At 31.8% G+C, this 5412-nt stretch overlaps 1 pseudogene; it reads left to right on the top strand.

Moving 5' to 3' along the window:
- The first annotated feature begins 334 nt into the window (after nucleotides 1-334).
- LOC145089608 (putative receptor-like protein kinase At5g39000 pseudogene) lies at nucleotides 335-4907 on the top strand (annotated as a pseudogene).
- Nucleotides 4908-5412: the final 505 nt, after the last annotated feature.

The following is a 5412-nucleotide window of genomic DNA, read 5'->3' on the forward strand; positions in this document are numbered from 1 at the left end:
TCTGGGTTGTTTAGTCAGTCCACTTGATCAGTTTATATTATTTTTTAGGCTTACGATATTGGTAAATTTTGTTGATAGTTTCCAACAAGTGCAATCGCCATCATATATTAGGATGATCAATGAAAAGTACCAAGAGGGTTTACTTTGCGTTTATTAAAGAAAGTCTACAGTTGATGAACATTCTAAAAAAAATTTAATAATAAAAACAATAGTGATTCAATTAATACCAGCCTCCTGGTTTCATCATTCCACATTCCTGTTCCTTCATTTGACATAATTTGTCTGGGCGTCTTTTCCTTTTCATTTCACTCTTAAGCTCTACATTTTTCCTTTAATGTCGCTCATTAGAGAGTCACAACACCTCCATGTACCCTTTAGAGATATTAAATTCGCCACTAAAAACTTCACAACCTTGATCGGAAGTGGTGGATTTGGCTATGTTTATAAAGGAGAACTCTCACTTTCAGGTAAACTTACCTCTGTCGCTGTGAAGCGCCTACCAATTAACAACCATTCTGGTCAAGGTCTTAAGGAGTTCTTAACAGAGATTCAATTACTCTCCCGCTATAAACATCCAAATCTAGTCTCCCTTCTTGGTTACTGTGATGAAGATGATGAGAAGATCCTTATTTACGAGTACGCAAGTTATGGAAGCCTCGACAGGTACCTAAGTATGTCTAATACCACGTTTCCACTCACATGGAAGCAACGAATCAATATATGCATTGAAGCAGCACGGGGTTTGGATTATCTTCATAACCATGTTGCAGAAAATCATAGAGTTATCCATAGGGATATAAAGAGTGCGAATATTCTCTTAGATCACAACTGGAAAGCTATGATTTCAGATCTGGGTCTTTCAAAGATAGGTCGTGCAAATGAAAATGAGAGTTATCTCATTACAAATGTTGCTGGAACACATGGGTATTGTGATCCTGTGTACATGAAAACAGGTATCCTCACAAAAGAGTCGGATGTTTATTCATTTGGGGTGGTGTTGTTTGAAGTCTTATGTGGGAGGCCGTGCTTCATGAACGTAGATGGTGAAGAGCGATTCTTACCCAAACTAGCCCAGACCTGCTACGAAAGAGGAAATTTAAATGATATAATTGATCATGATTTGAAGAAACAAATGGCCTCAGATTCCTTGAATATGGTCTCAAAGATTGCATATCAGTGCTTGCAGAATGATCGGAAACAACGACCCTCAATGGGATTGGTGGTAGAGAAACTTGAGAAAGCTTTGGATTTGCAAGTAAGTTCAAGCTTTGATTAAACCATGCATTTGTGGATTCTCTCATAGTGTTGATTTCTTACACTTCTCTTCAAATTTGTTTGGATGGTGCAGGAAGTTGACGAAAAATCGGTATGTAGGTTTAATATGTTTTTAAATTCAAGCAATTCCTTCATGTCCATGTGCGCAAAAGTATAACTCATACGCTTTTCTCATTACAATTATTCATCAAACCTGAAATGAATTATCAATTTCAAAATCCATTTCATGATTCCTGAATCTAGTCATTCTTTGTAGGTTATTGTGAATTAGTTTTCTCTTTCTATGTGTAAATTATACACACAAAAATACCCATATACTTACCCCTCAATTTACAATAATATATAAATAATTTCAGTTTAGGTTCTATATCTTAAAAACCATATTTTAACAAGTTAGCACAGATGAACTTAAGGTTATTTTATATGGGAATATTAAAAAATAAAAACAATTTATGTTTTGAAAAGCATTTCTCTAGACTAGTGGCATGAGTAAACATCTAACAAAAGTAACAATAATCATGAAACATTTATTGTATTTACTTTGTAACAACCTAATATTAGAAGTTAGTTTCAAATAAGGTAATAGATATAGAGTTTCAAATCAACATTTAACGGTATATAAAAAGAGATTTTCTAATATGTCATAAGGAGACATAAAAAGCAATAATATGTTTTTTTTTTTGAACCGGCAATATGTGATATATAAAAATGAAAATAACTCCACTAGCAAGCAGCTAGTAGACAATATAGTTACAATACATCAATAGAATAAAGGGGAGGAGTTTCATACTCTCCAATCTATACTATTATTTGCTCCCCTATGTTTAATCCACACATATGTCAAAGATTTTACAGCCCTCACTATTCTCTCTGAATTTAAGACAATTTTTTTAAAGATCTTGTCATTCCGGGCTCTCCATAAACACCATATGGTACCAAATAAGATCGCAGTTAATCTACTCCTCTTCTTAGGACAGTTTCCTCATCTAGATGCATAATCAATTATGTCCGACACTGAATGAAAATCCGTCTCCGGTAAACCACACCAATGAAGGATCATCCGTAATACATCCCTCGCCAACATGCATGTTGCAAGAATATGGTCACCTGTTTCATCAGTCATATTACAGGCACCACAGATAGTTGAGTCCATTGTAACTCCCTTGGTTTTGAGTGCTTCAGCTGAGGGTATTCGACTTTGTTTCGCTCTCCAAATAAAGCCCAATACTTTTAATGTAACCAGTTTAATCCACGGGAAGATTCCGTCACATACCGGAAATGATGCTCTTTCAATTCTTTTCCATAGAGCTGCCACACAGAACCGTCCATCTCTAGCAAAAGAAGATACCCATGTGAATTGAAGTATTAATTATAAGAAATATTATTATAATTAAATATTATAAACATTAGTTGTGTAATATTACCATAACTAAATGTAAAATATATTAATTATAAAGAATATTATTTGTAATTAATATTTATCACATTTAATTATGGTAATATTCCTTATAATTAATGTTTTTTATATGTTTACTTAGGATACATATTAAAAAATCTCTTTTTATATACCGTTAAATTTTGATTTGAAACTATATATCTATTACCTTATTTGAAACTAACTTCTAATATTAGGTTGTTACAAAGTAAATACAATAAATGTTTCATGATTATTGTTACGTTTGTTAGATGTTTACTCATGCCACTAGTCTAGAGAAATGCTTTTTAAAACATAAATTGTTTTTATTTTCTTAATATTACAATCTTTGAGTCAAATTCAAATGAGGCTGGAAAAGACATGAGAACCAAAAACCTGATTGAGGTTCCTGGATCAAGTTCACCAGGCGGACATGATTTGTAGCAGTTACAAACTAGGAAGCGTGCTTACAAATCACGTCCGTCCAATTGATCTAAAATCAAGTTCTTAGGTTCTCGTATTTCTTTGAGCTCTCATTTTAACTTGGCTCTACAAACCTTTATCCAGGCAATCTTAATCAAATATGATCATTGTTTGGGTTCTCGACTTCTAATTATATCAATATAATTAATTCGTAATCACAAATCACTTAAATTTGAAACATTTTTTTGTTATAAAATACCAATTGTTAATAGCAATAACTACATTTTATAACCATAATAAGAAAAAACACGAAAAGTCTTGATTTTTCTAGAAAAAAACCTCTTATACTAATCTTTTCATTTTGCTTTTTTTTTTGTAGGTTACCACTTCACAATTGTTGGAGGGCATCACAATACTATTATCTTTGATATTGACAAGAAAACAACAAATAATAGTATTAATAATAATATTTTTATATTTATTATTTTTATATCTACTATTGATGTTACTATTATCACTAGTTAGTAGAACTGTATATAACTTCATTCCTTAGGTACCCAACCGGCCGTTCCCCTCACGCAATAATTTATGTTGGTAAAGTTGTCTTCCATCTGCATCTCTCTAGTAATGTGTAAAAAATATAAGTGTAAATCCATAATGGTAATTCCATACCGGAATTAAGTGTCATTATTGATCAAGTAAAATTTCCACGGTGTAATGTTTGGGAATGTTATAACTTATAATATTTACGTATGTTGTGCCGACGTCGAAAGCGAAATCCGGATAGTTATAGAAGAAATCAAAAGATATCAACAAGCAATCAACAAAATTGAGATTGTTCTTGAACGAATATGAGAAAAAAATAGAACAAAATGAAAACATTACTTCTTAGATGAAAGTTGTAGTTGACATGATAAAGAATCCATTATATAAAAGAAAGAACTAAATTTGAGTTCATATGAACTAGTTATGGACGTTTAAAGTTAAAGAAAATGTTTCCATGAATAAAAAAAAGTTTGAAAAATTTTAAGTTTGTGAAAAATGTACCACCATCCCAAGAGGCCTACTTTGGATCTTTGAAATGATGATTTCCGGATGTCTGAATAAAGATTATAAAATATCAAAGAAAAGCATTTGATATAAATAACATGAAGTAATAATAATCAGGTCAATCGTAATTTGTATAAAGAAGTTATAAAGGTTTATAGTTAGATAAAAATTCATTTTTAATGTTGTCAAAAGTTGACCAACTTTGACTGCAGTTGACTTTGACATCCCCAAACTTTGGCCTAGTTTAAAATTTCTTTTATTTTCCTAAAAACATATTTTCCTTAAATACTTGGCAACAGAAAAATCTCATATAAATTAAAACATTTAAATAAATTGTACATGTTTCTTTTTTTTAGTTATGCCATGGATGTCCCGATCAAGCATCAAGCCACAGGAAAAGCACAAGTACTAATAAGGCCAAAAAATAAAAGAGTCTCCCGATACACTAAATCTAAATATTGCATCTCTAACTCTAACTTTTAGTAGTATAAATTCATTATATGTCACAGCATCGAAGTGACATACACATTATGTAAGTCATATTCACAACAAGCAAAGATCAACAAGAGATTAGAAACAAAAAGTAGAAGAAATTAAGATTAAAAGATTCATGCTAAAGAATCAACATAAGCCAATCGATGTCCAAATACAATCCCTCCTTATTTTTTCATTTTTTTTCTTTTTAAAGGGTCCCATGATTCAGATTCTACATGGAAAGGTTTTGGTTGAAGGTTGTTTTCCGTAGATTGTAAAAACTATGTAAGCTAAATAAGTACCAAACTTATAGAAGGGGATAAAATGGATTGCATACCTTATTACAGGCTAAAAGCATCTTTTTGCATGTATATATCTGATTCTAGGATTCTAATGCTTCATTCAACATAATCTTCTTCCATTGTCTTTGGATTTAACTACTTCATATTTCCTTATATCCTTGGTGAGGATGTATGTAGGAGAAGTACTAGAAAAACTTCCAGCATACTCCTAAGTATTGAAGACATTTGAAGGGGCTCCAATAGAAGGGATAGCGATAGTGGAAGATCAAAGTCAAGAATGATAAGCAGACAAAACAACATAATGGACGTTACATGTTGGAAAGAGAGTGACCATTTCAAAAACCAGTGACCAAAGCTCATGGTGCTGGAATAGTGTGTAATTTCATAACTAATTGGTAAGATTTTCCATTAATAACAAGGTCTTTTTCGGGTTTTCCTCAATGATCCAAATAGTATTATAATGTAATGAGAGAG

The sequence above is a fragment of the Lactuca serriola genome, chromosome 2 (assembly GCF_051521515.1).
Source record: "Lactuca serriola cultivar US96UC23 chromosome 2, Lser_US96UC23_V15, whole genome shotgun sequence".
NCBI lineage: Eukaryota > Viridiplantae > Streptophyta > Magnoliopsida > Asterales > Asteraceae > Lactuca > Lactuca serriola.